Source organism: Hermetia illucens, chromosome 1, assembly GCF_905115235.1.
Source record: "Hermetia illucens chromosome 1, iHerIll2.2.curated.20191125, whole genome shotgun sequence".
Classification (NCBI taxonomy): Eukaryota; Metazoa; Arthropoda; class Insecta; order Diptera; family Stratiomyidae; genus Hermetia; species Hermetia illucens.
Genome location: NC_051849.1, coordinates 155,900,965 through 155,916,310, shown reverse-complemented (window position 1 = coordinate 155,916,310; position 15,346 = coordinate 155,900,965). Strand labels below are relative to the sequence as shown.

Sequence of the window (15,346 nt, the reverse complement as noted above, 5' to 3'; positions counted from 1 at the left end):
TTAACGAATATCTCCTAAAAGAATTATTTATCCAAAAGCAATATTGCAATTCTTTTTAATTGATACCATTGTCCTTGCCACCTGCGACTGCATGTCTGCTCGCTATAGATGTGTGAAAGCTTTTAGTATTTCCACATGTTTTCCACAGTCACGACTAAATAATTGCATATGGTACAAGCCAGCGTCGAGCACCTGTCCAATGCTTACATATGATATATTGTATAACATATTGTCCTTCAACAAATTCACGCACATACACATTTGTTAAGAAGCAAGAGAAGCATTGTTAGCGACCATTGTGTAATCTCTGACTTATAAATCATCTACAAGCGCTATGCGTGTACATAAGGCGATATCCATTATTTGCTAGGGAAAATACACACGAAAAGCTGTGTTCGATGTTTTCCTTAAACCCACGCGCAGATAGATGGGCCGTTAACTGCAAACGAATAGCCATTTCTCCTGCTTCAACTATTAATCGACGGCTGTTGCCTCGATAAAAATTAAGTGCACACGAAAATTCCTAGCGTAATTGCTGGTTGGATGGTAAATAATGTTTTTCTCTTTATTAGTTGATTAATTATTTAAAAAGTTTGTTCAGTGAATTTTCGGTTTAAGTTCAATGTCAAATTGGTTGAAATTATTTGAAATGATTAATTTATTGAAACTTTGGGACAATTAGACTGTTCGGGAGAGTGAACACCACCAGCAGAGTGAAATAAAGCTGACTCATGATAGAATTTATTTGAAGGTCACCGGAAATTTTGCGAAATAATATGTTGTTTTATAATATCTGCATTGTAAGTATGCTGAACGCAACTTACGAAGTTATACCCATCAATCGATCGCAAGTCATAATTATCATTTGAAGTAATACCAGTTTGAATAAATTATTGTGTCGATTCGAGATTCTAGAGAACTTGAAATTTAATATTTCCAGTTTTGAATATTGTATCAAATATCGATTGTCATTGGGGACGGATTATTACTAGGTAGGAGCACTGCACGTGTGAATTCCAAGAATTGTCCTTTGTGGTGAAGACGCAACTTTCCATTGCGACAGACGTAAACGGGACGAGTGGAGTCGCTGTCATACTAGCGAACAAAGTTGAAAATTTTACAAGGATTATTAAAATTTAGAACATGTAGTAAGTGAGATAAAAATATGTATCTATAAAAAGTTTATGATTTTGAATTGAACGTCAAACATGCCTAAGCACACCATCTTTGACGGTTCATTAAAATACGTTTCAATTCCGCCGATGCCACCGCATCGATCAAAGAACTTTATCGGTGCACAGCCAATTACTCGTAGATAGGTCACACTTTAAGGAGAGGTGAAATTTCATGGCTGCCTATGCCATATTATTATTATTATTCTGTTAAGGGAAAGTGGCACCGCGTCCTTGAAGAACTATTGTGCCCCTTTTACTGGTTATAGTGGACCTATTGATTATAGTATCTCAAGCAGGCCCACAACCGTTAGGAACTTTAGTATGTTCCCTACTTCCAGATCTTTCAGCTTTGCATCTGGTATTAAGTGTTCTCCCAGATGCCTCGACCTACTTTGCACAAGCGCCGGACACTGTTCCAGGACTTGTATAGAGGTTTCGTCCTCCTCCTCACAAACCTGCCTATGCCATATAGTGCAACCCACTCTTCCAAGGTGGCCGACGAGTGGGGTCGCCCCGAGATCTGATATCCTTGCCAAAAAATGCAATGCATTTCATTTAATGTCCCACACGGCCATATTTGAAGAACGCGCGCGTAAATTAAATTGCTGCTAGCAGCAACTCCATTAAACTTCCCAATATCGTGCTGCATAGTATATAGACCATAATTCTTGGAGAAAATTTTACCGTGTTAGGAGGGGGGGGGGCGGTGTTTTAGTACATTTGCAAGATATAATGATTTTACTTGGGTAGATATCGCTTTGAGGGACATACAGAGAGATTACCTTAATTTTTGCGGAGTTCCTGAGAAGGTAGGTTTGAAGAATGGATCCTGTGTTAAAATTTGTTCTTTTTAATTGCTAACTCTTCTAATAGTCAATTGCTGAATTAACATCAGCCGATCTGCTATCAAATCCTATTCCTCATTGAAAATGTGCCAACTGTTTCTCCAGATCGGGAACCTGGTTTGTGCATTTTCTCATTGAACGTCGGCTTCCTATGCACAGTAGGAGCTCCCCAGCAGCTAGCCGATGTTTCTATATAGGACTGATGTTACCATGTTGCAAAAATTCCACCGAACAAGCATCGGTTTTGGAAAAAAGGGACTATATCACATATTATAGTGCCTAGCCAATAATTATGTGCTCTTGGCAGGTTTCCTTGTCAGCCAAAGAGAGAAACCTGTTCTTCAGAGATATTTTCTATGAGACAGTGGAATAAACTTTCGAACCTTGTCCCAGGTATTATATCAAAATCATACTTGAACAATATAATACGTCGGCTCCACATAGCTTGCATGTTAATTGTATACAATGACAACGAATTACGGATTATTCAAGTAGCAGTATCACAGAAATGGGCGTTATAAGCAACTGGTTTGGACGGGGGAAATGATCCATAAACAAACGTGGTCCCTATAGATTATTATACTATGAGAACAAACTATATCCTGAAAAAGTTATTTTTTAAAAGGAACGATCGACCTCTGTACCTTTCATCTCCGTTCGTTTTCGAGAATGATATTAATCAAATTATAAAAGCAAAGTTCGACCAGAAAACATACTACTAAGAATTTGTTGTAATTCGGTGTTTTCGAAAATTTAAAGAAAAAAAGTCTGAATTTATTAAAAAATATCACTCCACACGAATTTCTTTATATTAGCAATAAATAAGTTTAGGTATTCATTAAAGTATGGTTTGTTTTTTCATGGGTCATGGTGAAAGAATATTTTCACATGTTCACGTCAGTATCCTTCCTACGCATATGAATTTTGCCCCAGACATAATGATCTTTTTTAAAAAATATAGAAATTCTTATCCATTCGCTGTTTGTCATTGTCACGCCAACGACCTTGTGTAAATTCGGATAGGATATCAGATTTCCTATCTGAAATCCAATAAATAATGACATTTCTATGAATCAATCTAGCAGAGATATTTTGAATGACATTTTTTTTGGATTCGAATTATGAAGTTTATTCACAGAAAATGTCTCGAAAAGAAAGTCCTCTGCAATTTAAGTCTGGCGAAAGCTTGCGAGGGTTTCTAGAAAAATCACGGAAATCGTGGGAGAGTGATTTGGGGCTTAAATTTTAATGAATCATATTTGCAACATAAGCTTATTTGAGTTCTTAGAATTTTTTTTTAAATTTTTCATATTTTTTTACTTGAACTAAATATTATGTTTTGTCCGTTTATTATCAAAAGTGTCAGACATCACAAAGAATATGGGAATGTCATAAACAACTTGACATCACGTACTGAAAGTGTCCTTTTCGCTCCTTGTCAGTGCAAATTTTGCTTTAGTGTTATTGTATTTATATTTGATTCTCTGCGAAAAAATCATCCCTGCTGATTTATTTTTTGAGACGTTTCCAAATAGCATTATGGTTTGATATCTCAAACTCTGAAATAATTTCATCTGTGGAAGCAAAAATGATGCCGCTGAAAAATCTAAAGAAACAAAAAAAAACTACGCAAGTGAGTGACAATCTCTTTTCAAGCAACGTTGGTTTTTGATATAATATACAGTCTTCGTTCATTGAATTATGAATGAATGTATAAAAAGTAACTTCAAACTCGATTTGTAAAGAAATTATTGTTTAAACATAGCGGTAAGAGAATGGAAGATCCTTTATCGAACGGGGATCCGAATAACTAAAGAAGAAAATGAAAATCGTGCGCAAGCCAGCAACAGACCAGGGACTCGCGGTCCTGAAAGGAAATGACAATGGCACTTCAAATTTAATTCAAATGTAGAGCTAAGAATTAAACCACAACATTCTCCTTTTTCTGAATAACTTTAATATAATAGTTTTTTTTTCAATTCTAATTCTATTCTAAGATTAATGCTTTTTATTTTCTTTTTGCAGGTGAGTTGAATATGGGATTGTGTATGAAAATGGAGTATAACCACTGGTAAAGTTATTTTGGTATAATGTCATTGCAGTATATAATAAGATGATTATTAATTTCTCTTTTTAGATTTTACGAGTTACAATTCAATTTGTAAACACATTGCATGACAAAGACTGCGTTTCTAACTTTCAATATATACAATATTATGTTGTCCAAGAATTAATGGTGAAATGTCTTCGAAGTAGCATAAATCTATCTAAAAAAATTAATAATTGAAATATGTTAAGAATCATTTGAATTAACGATGTTTTCGCCAACAAAACATAAGTTTATTAGTTCCCCGTTGAAGGCAGATGTAGCATTACTTTTTTAAGCATCGGTCGAACAACCATTTAACAAGAAGAGGAGTTATTTTGAACTGGCTTACGTTCCCATCTAACGCAGCCTGTCACCTCCCCTCTTTCTGCCATGTTACCATGAGGCGCTTATGAATTTGTTTCCTTACAAACCAGATGCGACCAACGATCATTACGTGTGACACTGGTAATTGGAATATTCGCAGGCAATTGTCAATGGTATCATTAATGCAAGCTGAATACTGGCTGCCTCTCTACTAAGCTATTGAAATCTCCAAGTATGATTTTGATGTCGAAGGTTCACTCCATTCCCTCGTAGCAGGTGTATTTCTCCGGCTCTATCATCTTCTCTATAAGTATGTGAACCATAATTGAAGTATCAGCGATTTTGACGATAATTCTTTATTTGAAGCTATAATGATTTCATTTCGGAAATCAGGTGTCCCCTTCCTTGTGTGCTCTGAAAAGAGCTTTCTTGAAGTCACAATACTGTATTTTAGGAATCAACAGTTTCCTTCATGGGTAATTTGAGTTAACTTCTCAACTGTCCCCTTCATCAGTGGGCTCTGAAGAAATCAGTTGGCTCGCGAAATTTATTATTTATGACTTTAAGAAAGTTTTGTGAAGAGTATACTGAAAAAGTTCTCCTAAATACGAAAAATGTAAATCAGTAAGCGAGAATTCTCTTCGATTTAGTTTCTTTTGTCTAAGGGCATAGCCTAGCCGTCCACTTATGTTTTCAAGCTGCTGTAATATACGGTATAGCCGTACTTCTGTCCAGCACATATCTTACAATGTAGTGAGTTATTAGGTTCGCCTGCTTAGAAACTCTGCTTTCTTCTTTGCCAGGTGGTTGTGCTGTCCAGTCCGCAACTGCTCTCATGGCCTCGTGAGAAGTAGTTTTCTTTGTGTAGGGTTGTCAGCTACATCAACCCTTAATCTAAGGCGCTGACATTCGTTTCCACCCTTTGCCGCCTGCAGCTTTTCATTAATAAAGAAACTTCACCTGAGTTAAGAGGTAGCAGAGCTGTTGGTTCGACAGGCAATACTTGGGTTTTGTAATCCATTCTGGGTACCAATCCGCGCTTTTATCCTGGGACTTAATAATATCCTTTAGCCGCCAAAAATTTATTATTAAGTTTTCGAGTGACTATGCCTTAATTAGTACCTTCAAATCGTCGTCCATCAAGAGACCACCACTCTCTATCCTCAAGTTCTAATTTTTCATGTTGAGATATTTGATGCCACCGTTAATAATATTTTGTTTGTTGTGCCGTCCAGCATAAATTCATTAACGTTGAATTTGACGAAAAATCAAAACAGAGATCGAAAATAACTGCGTGAACGAAACAATCATTATAAAAATAGAATGGCAGATGCGCTGAAATATGTTGAACAATAGGATTTCAAAAAATATATTTGATAATATATATTTTAAAGTGTTTGATGTGCAAAATGAAAGTAGGACAAAATTTGTCAAATTTAAATTTTATTTTTGAAAGTATCGTTATAATGGTATTCTTTAAAATATTCGCCTTTGGAATCTTTGATTTCTTTTGCAACTTGCACATACCCCCGAAAGAAACATGAAGTCTTCTGATGATGATGATGCGTCAATCACAAAGAACACCAGTTGTGGTATCCCACTTCATCCAAGTTATGATGCGTTAAGTAACTTCATAATGTAGTTCACCATCTCCATACAGAGCATTGATCCGAAATATTAAAATGCTCAATTCTCCATAGCTCGCTATGAGTGAGAAGCGATAGTACTTTTCTTTTGGATCGGTCATAAAAAATTCTGCTTTATTTAGATTCAGTTGACCATAAATGGCGCTGCGTTAGGCAATAGTTCTATTTTTCGAGAAGTTGCTCGAGATTAGCTTTGTTATGAGACGCTAGGACACATCATCTGCATAGAGCAACGTGTAGGACGCTGCATGTTAAATGGTCTATGTGACAAACTCCGTAGCAAGAAGTAAGAGAAGCGGCGAGAGAGCACTTTCTTGATAAAAACCGAGAGAGATGCGCAACAGTTTTAATATAAATGCCATACTTCGTGGTAGAGCACGAGTTCCTCTGGCGCAACATGTTGCTCCAAAGCGTATCAAATGAATTTACGTGGTATACAGTCAAACTTCTTGTCTAAGTCCATCATGAACAGAAAGGGCAATGCTTCCCACTGTGTTCCTCCATGAGTAACATTGGCGCGCGTATCGCGTCAGTTATTCAGCAGTTCTCGACAAAGCCAGTCTGATTTTCGATTATTTGAACGAATATGGTTGTTGAGAATTCGTTCTCCATGGTATAGGACGATAATTTGTACATTCTACTTTACTGCTGTCCTTTTTCCGTATTGGAAGGGTTGTGTTCTACTCTCATGAGTAACGCGATTGAAGAGCTGAGTGTGTTCCAGCTCTTCGGTTCTTTGCCCCCGTTTCCATTCGTTTGATTATCTCCTCGGCATTTGTGGCACTGGCAGGTAGAACTGGTCCAAATGTCGGCAGTGCTTGAAGAAACAGGGGATGAGCAAATTCTTCCGTTGAAATTTGCTCGAAATACTGGCCCGTCGATCGGCAATCAAAGTAAAACCAACTATTCCGGTTGGTGAACCACTCAGCAGGCTTGGTGATCCAGGGCTGCAGGCGCCTTTGTAGATCGTATTTTTAGTTTGATTGTACGTTTCTAGCAGTAATGGTGGGGAACCGCATAAGGATACTTCTTTTGTCTTCTCACGTAATAGCCAACATTTAATTCGCGGCAGGCGACGTTATTTTATCGCTTGGTTGATTCGTAAGCTGATTGTTGTATGATGGTCTCATAGGGAAGGGCTTTGCAGTCAGGGACGGTAAGAAAATATATGCGCTTTATGCAGATTTTTGTGTTCCCACTACAAAAGGTAGAAGATAAGACAACTGTCTTTATCCTTCATCCTCTGTGCTCTGTGCTGGCAACGCCAACACCATATTGAATACGTGGGTTTTTATTGGGTTCGCGTTCTATGTCGTAACTTTTGGCATCTCATTATCAAGAGCCCTTGCTCATTTCTTGACAGGGCCCGGACCCGTCCTGCTGAGTTGACTGAGCTGTTCCGCCTGATATTTCTAAGCAATGGCATTATCATTTTTGTAACCACATTGAATGCATTTTTTTGGATACCATGTCGCGGGATCTGTTAGAGCAAATGGAATTTAGTATAGTGGAGTAATTACAACTGCATTTTATCTCTTTCCCTGATCCCTGTACTTTATTTTTATTTTACTGAAGATACTATAAAGTACGTAGCCCCAACTCCTCTTATGTTCAATCTAACTCCTCAGAAAAAATTGACTTTCTTTAAGAAAAGATTTAATCACGTTAACTACTTTGCTATTGCCAATTTGTTTCTGGGCTTTGGAATCCATTCTCCTGTATATCACGAGTATATCACGAGCTAATAGAAAAAGACCGGCGGCATTTGCTATGGCAGCTCAACATCAAAGTGAAGATCTGATTTTCAGGGATTCACACAGATATACCGAGTTACTTAGCAATTTTTTTGTAATTCTCATTTCGATATTTTCGTAACCTAAAAATAGATCTTTAGATTTGTTAATTTGATTATTTAGTTGGTAAGTTCAAATATCTGCGCTTAATTGCATTCAATGTCGATGAGAAAAAAAAGGTGTGAAAATTGGTGCCACGAAATTTGTTTATTTGGCTGGGTATACACCTATTTCAAAGCATGATTCCATTCGTAACTGTACAACGTTTATTTCGTTTTGCTAACTTCAACACACGTAAATCTCATTATCATTTTATTCGTATGCTGTCAGTGGTAATTGTTGAAGAATTAACCCGTAAATTCATATTTGCAATTATACACGTTTGGTTAAGTTTGAGGCTGAAGAATGTAAATCAAAAGTTAGTTGAAAAGTAGCTCATATTTATTATCCCACAACTAGTGGTCATTCGAGCTCATTTTGCACTATTCAATTGCCTTACTGATAGTAAATATGCTATATATTTGTCAATAGTTCTTGATAATATGTAAGTCAAGGGTTAATCCTTATCCGGATCTACAAACAAGTCAAAAATCATGCTCCAACAGACAGGTGGATTTACGTGCAAAATTGCTACGAATTCACCTACATAACCTTGTGTTTGGTCTCTGCGTTTTTTTATTCGCTAAGCAAACGAAAGAAAAGAAACAAAATAACAAAATGAGAACAACTTTTTCTTATTCCACTAATTTTTAATGAATGTGACGACCAACACTACGTTGATGAACCTACGTAAATATTTCTCCACTATATTTATTCGTCATACGTGGTTCTTTGAAATCTCCTCAAGAATTGATGACGACATTATTACTAATTCAAATCAGGTTTTGAAACTGTTGTATTATGCGTGTCGACAATTGTTTATAAATGTGTGTGCGAAAAATACATGAACAATTGTGGTTTCTTTTCTTGATCTTTAAATAATTGAAACAAAAATAATTATTAACGCTATTAAAATAATTAAAGCGAATTTTTGAAATTTATGTGGAATTACTAACTCAGCAACATCGTTTCAATTAAATTTATATTTCACTTTTGACGTCAGACACACGCATCGTCGAAAGCGTTTTGAAAAGCGAATTCCCAATCGCAATAAATAATCGATAATTTACGTTGCTTTTCACTTTTCAATTGAATGAAATAATGCGGTCAGTGATTAAAATAATAGGGTGCATCTATGTTGTATGACCTAGTAAGCAACCCTTGAATCAACTGGGATGCACGAACGAAACGATGAAACAAGCGGAAAAGGATTCACAATTGCTTTCAGCATCAATGAAGCTTAGAATGAATCGACAGGCACCTGTGAAATGAAAAAAAAATCAATGTGGAGTGCATCGCCCTCATAGTGCAAGTACGGCTGATGGCTATATACAGAGGCATGAAGATGTGTTATACACACGTATCTGAATTTTGAATCATTTTTAGAAGAAAAACTTTTAAAAGGATAATAGCATATCAAGAGTTTAGTAAACTTCCCCTTTGATTTATCTTGTCGCATGTTCGGGTGAATGCCAAACTATTCAGTTTAATGAACTCGAATAATTCTACTGCAACTGTACGAAAAGGATGCTTACAGGCAACCATCCATTGTTTGCGTCATTTTGTGAGGAAATTTTGCACTGCTTTTCAGTTTGGTATGAAAAGTTGGCAAACAAATCCCTTGAAATTGAATATCATAATTCATACCCTTGAACTCTATGCACTATAAATTGCGTCAGCGAATTTTTTTTTTATGAATTATCGATTTTCAACATGTTACATGAGAAGATTACAATATTATGATCTATCCTTATTTAAGTTGAACATCAGTTCGCCTAAAGATGCAAATATCAAAGTCGTTTACCAAATTATCAACTGTTGAAAAAAAGGCCTTTTCTGCATGCTAATAAACTGAAGTTATTTATCCATGGAATATTGAGAACACGAAATTTATCCTTAAAACTGTCAAAAGTTTTCATCGCTTACGTACGAAAATGTTTAGCTCTACCATTTCTCTCTATTTTCCTTTCATAAAATTTCAAATTACTTTAGAATAACGTAAGTGGCAGCATAGCAGCTAAATATAAAATATCAAAAGTTTATCACGCAAATAGATCACTTTTTGATTAGATAAGCATATTTGTAATGAATGAACGTCAAATGACTGGCAAATATTGAATTTTATCTAAGATAATTTGTTCATCAGTTTATTAAAGTAGTTTTTTCTTCTTTCTGAATAGATTAGGTTAGAAAATGAATGTCGCAACTGACGTTGTAGAATAAAATGAGTAATAATAAGGTTAAAATGAGATATAGATAAAAAGTTGAAATGAGAGTGTTGAGTTCCTTTGTTGTGTATCGACGACATACCGAAATGAAAGCTGAGTAAAAGGACTGACTGAGAAAACATGTTTTTATCTCTTTATTCAAGTAAAATTTGCTTCCCTGAAGTTGTATTTTGTTCAAGAAATATGTTATGTGTGGAAGTGGAAGCAATTCCTACTTCCTTTGAAATTTTGCCATTGTTTTTCTGAAAGTTAAAGTTCCATCTCCTTATCGCCAGGCATCATTTGACATTATTTATTTATTCTTTCATTGAAACGGTCAAAACAATATTTCGAAATACTTTCATGATAATTGTCTTTTCTAGATAATCGATGAGTTCTATCTCATAAACATCCCAATCGGTTGTTTTTAAGGTTTTGTGTGAAAGAAAACCTTATTCGAATCGAGTCGAGTCTGTCTGTCCGTCAAATTCTATTTATTCGGAAACGGCTACACCGATTGTCATGAAAGTTGGTTAGAGCGTGTGGTTTGATCCCTTTACATACAGAAAGTGGCGCCATTTTCTCTTAAGTTAACGGAGGGGGGGGGGGCCATACGATATCTGCACAAATAAAGTTGATAATAGTATACTAGCATATTTTAGAAATTTAGCGGGAAAGTTCATGTTAGAAGTACAAAATTTGGCAGCGGCATAAGGGATAACATAAGGCATAAATTTGGGAGGAAATCCAACTATTATTAATAAAGTTATAGAAGGTAAAAGTTACATTTATTTTATGTGAATTTCATGCATTCTAGAACGTGTATGAGGTCAGCATAACGTATCAATTCGTCAATATTGCAACAAAGTGAACTCACATGAATAGGTGGTCGCGGGGAAACATTTCGTTTTAGTTTTTTAGTAATTTATATATCAATGATTTGAGACAGGCATATGTATGTAAATGAAGCTTTGGGATGGTGCCTAATTCAGGTAGATGTATTTGTACATCGAACAAGCGGTATTTGGTATACGTGCTTTGTATGTACATACATATGTATACGTTTATGCACGAAGTACATCGGAAATATGTGTACGATCAATTTATATACATTCATATATAAGTATAATATTCGGTAATAGGCATCGTTTGTTTGTTTGGGATGAGCGTCATATGTACGTCTGTAATATGTGCATATATCATGTAGTTTGAAAAAAAAATATGAAGAAATATTTTGAGCTTTTAACTATATACGAATGGAAAAATGTGCTTAGAAAGTTATTCACATAAGATGAACACAAAGCTTCCAATATTCCGACTTGTTTGATACTTTAATTGGCTTTCAACCGGTCCCGCCATTAAACTGGTTGCCTACTTGAGTTAGTGTAGTGTAGTCATTGTCAGTTAATATGCTACAAAGTTCTTGATATACACATCTTACCTGGTTTCAAGCCGAAAATGAAACACTAACTATTTGGGTATTAATTGCAATTCACTATCGCAACTTTGGAACGCCTGTGATTTTGTTGCTGCAGAAATGTCGCAGGCCACTTTGTAGTAAGATTTCCGTCATTTGAATCGTATGAAATAAAAAAAATGAAATTAGCATCGCTTTAACAATTCTTCCACGAGTTTTTTTGCTATTTTGAAATTTACCAAAATTATACAATGATGCCTATTAGAGGTTAAAACAAGTCGGGAAACCGAAAGCTGGACGTTTCAAGTATGAAAGGTTTTGTTTATTTCTTTTATAAAAACGTATGAGTGGACATTTGTAACTCGCGCGTAATATATGCATGTATTTTGTAAGAATATCCACTTTCCCGTGATACTGACATTCAAAGTTGTGAATTTGCACAAAAGCGACAACTTTAACCTGTTATAACTTTGTTAGTAATAGTTTGATTTACACCAAACTTGATAGGATCCGGATGGCCCAAGTGGTTAGAGCGCTGGGCTGTCGTAGCGGAAAGTCGCGGTTCAAATCCTACTGATGGCAGAGGGATTTGTTATTGTGACTGGATGTGGGATACCAGTCGACTCAGCTGTGAATGAGTACCTGAGTCAAATCAGGATAATAATCTCGGGCAAGCGCAATGCTGACCACATTGCCTCTTGCAGTGTACCGTATTGTATCGCTATAGTCTTGAATGTGTTCTAACAAGCTTCAAGGCCCTGGATCCAATATGGATAGTTGCGCCAACGATTATTATTATTATCCATTGTCGTAAATAGGCTTTGTAATTCAGGGCACAGGATCGAGAAACTGACGTTCAAACTCCTAGATCATCGCAACAAATGGAAAAAAAATTAAAATAAACGAAACTCTGTGATGCTAACGAATGACGACACAATGAACACATAAAAAATACTATTTAAGCTTGGCGGTCTTGTGATATTTTTATGGAATTACAAATGTCAGCGTAAAAAGGACGTGCAATAGGAATCCAGGGAGTAGAGGCTGAATCATGAGCGCTTGGATTTGTCATAGTATTATAAAATTATCTATCGCTGCTCTTAAAAGTGCGAAATATCTGTTGGACGTAAAGAAGCAGAAAATAGAATGAATATTTTTAAAATTAAAAATCTAAGCAACGGTGCAGTCAATGGCGGTTACAATCTTAATTATGTTTTGAATATTAGTTTGCGTTCCACTTTGCTCTAATTTAGTTACACTTTTAGCCGATTACTTATTATCGTCATTTTTCAAATATTTATTTCATTTGAAATCACTGACGGCATTAACTAAAACATTGATACGTTAGGCTTCCATTAAGAAATACTCGAAATTCAGTGATTCTAGCTACCCACGTCCCCCCAAAAATGGGCTGAAACTTTTAGAATTAGATTAAGTTTCGAGTTCTAGTTGACGTTAATCCGTTCCCTAAAAAGCATTCTGTAGAGACCATATATTCCCGAACCCGACATTTTGCTTTCAACCATGCTGTTATTAAAAAAATATCATTACATGGAAAAATACTTATACGTGCGCACATACTTTTGGAGCCCCGCAATGTCATACTGAATTGAAATCCTACTCCCCCACGTTTACTGAGATATAAATAACTTTCTTAATTTCCTAATCCACTTGGATTCAATTGAATGTGAGTGCGTATTAAGTGAAATTAAAAAATAAATTAAGGAGTCGTGGGTGAAGTAGCGTTTCCAGTTGGCCTAAGTAGGTACGTGTATGATTCATTTGGAACGATTTCAAGCAAAAGAGTTGAACGATAAGGCAGAGTCTCTCCAGTTTGGAGAAATGCCCACGTTTTGTTGATTGTTCATTTCATATATAATTCATTTAGGTTTGAGGGGATTATTTTATCCGAAATCAACTAACAATTTCTCGTGATATTGAAAAGGATTTGTTTTCAAATTATACGTATATATAGGAAACATTCTAACAAAAGATATTATCCTTTCTTATATTGCACTTTCACTACACTTAGCATTCAATTTGAGTCGTCTTTCATTGGAAATTTCGTCATGGCTACTTCAAATCACATCAGCGCCAATCTAAATACAATCAAAAGGTTAAACAGATAAATATTTATTCTTTGGCAATATATAGAGACAATCAGAATTTCGTCTTTGAATGTAAGCTAACAAGACCAATTCTATCAATCATCATCAACATTTGAATTGCGAAAATTGAAATAAGCTCTCGTTCTTCAAATATTCATAGTGCCCAGTGAATTGATGAAGTATCTACGAAACACATTAGTATTTGCCTTTAATACAATTGCAATGTAAGCATGCGACTGCAATAGTTATATTCCTTGTTTGTTTTAGCTATGGCATTGTTTGTTTTTATCACTGCCTGCCAGCCAATTGCATGTTAAAAATAGATTACACTATTAATGACTTTTGAATTTATTTTTGATTCAATGAGAAATAGACTAACAATGTCGGTGGTACCAGATAATAATTCTACCATGTTCATGTTAAATTGAGATAGTTTTTGTCATTTTCATACAATGTTCAATTACTAACGGGCGTGGAGTTTTATTAAGAACGGATATTCACAAATGCCCTCATTCTTGAGAAGGGCAATCGGTTTAATCGTTGTCATGAGAGGAAGTCAATTTAACTATGGTTTGACATTTTACTTTCATTCATGCACCAACTCACTGTAGATGTTATTTACTTTGCATGTCATGTTTTGCCAATTTCGTCACTAAGGGAATCGATCAACTAGATAACCCAACCAGGCAAAGCCCTTTCGATTCCTTTTTATTGGTTATCACAATCAATCATCAAATTAACTTTTATTAAATGTAGTTTATATTGGTTATCAGGGTATTCACCTATTTCCGTGGAGAAATTTCCGACATTAACGCTTCCAAGACTTCATGATAGCCTCGAACGATTGGGAACTGGCTGTGGAAATTGATTATCTGGAAAATGTAAATGAACACCTTAGTGATTGACATTGACTTTAAGGTGAAGGTTGATAGATTGTATTGCTATATTTCCCATATATTATCATCCTTTTTTCCATTGATGTTGTGGTCAATTATAATGACTGCTGGTCTCGGCGTAGGATGTGTAATTCTAATATATTTACATAGATTTATCGAAAATCAGACGAGGGAACTATTTTGATGGCCTTTACCTTTTCAATAATCATTTGTATAATACAAATAACCGTTGCCACGACAATGCAATTTGATCAAAGTCTTGAAGAGTGTTGAAGCACTTCATTCAAGACCGTTACACTGTAGGAAGCATTGTGGCCAGTCTTGATTTGACACAGGTCCTCATTCACAGCTGAGTCGACTGATATCCAACAACCCGTAAACTCCTCTGCCACTTCTACTTTTTGAATGTAGCTTTTCAATTCACTTTAGGAGTGTAAAATCCACTAAAAGACCAAAATGGGGAAGCACAATACTGGAGAATTTGAATACTAGTATTATAAACCGAGCTGTTAATTGAATTTACTGCACCTTAAGATACCATATATTGTCAATGTAACATTAATGTAGAATATCAAGTACTCTCTCCAATTTCTGACTTAAGCTTATGGTTAGTGCATCATTCATTCAGTTTTAGGAGCTCATAATAAAGCGCAAAATTACTCTAGGTATTTGATTCACAATAAAGTTTAATAAAGAAAAAAGTTGAAAATTGTTCGATTGCTCAAGTTTCCCTTAAAAGAAGCAATG

At 35.5% G+C, this 15,346-nt stretch overlaps 1 protein-coding gene and 1 long non-coding RNA gene across 3 annotated transcripts in view; both read left to right on the top strand.

Annotated features, from left to right (window-relative positions):
- The window catches only part of LOC119647299 (serine/threonine-protein phosphatase PP2A), an 86,140-nt gene that overhangs the window by 41,059 nt on the left and 29,735 nt on the right, over window positions 1-15,346 (top strand). The window lies entirely within an intron of this gene.
- Window positions 295-4,337, top strand: LOC119647300. Of its 2 annotated transcripts, none has more exons than XR_005248842.1 (3): window positions 295-546; window positions 4,046-4,091; window positions 4,158-4,337. It is a non-coding gene; the product is annotated as an uncharacterized LOC119647300 (long non-coding RNA). The 2 variants fall into 2 exon arrangements; XR_005248841.1 differs by lacking the exon at window positions 295-546 and adding an exon at window positions 3,317-3,653.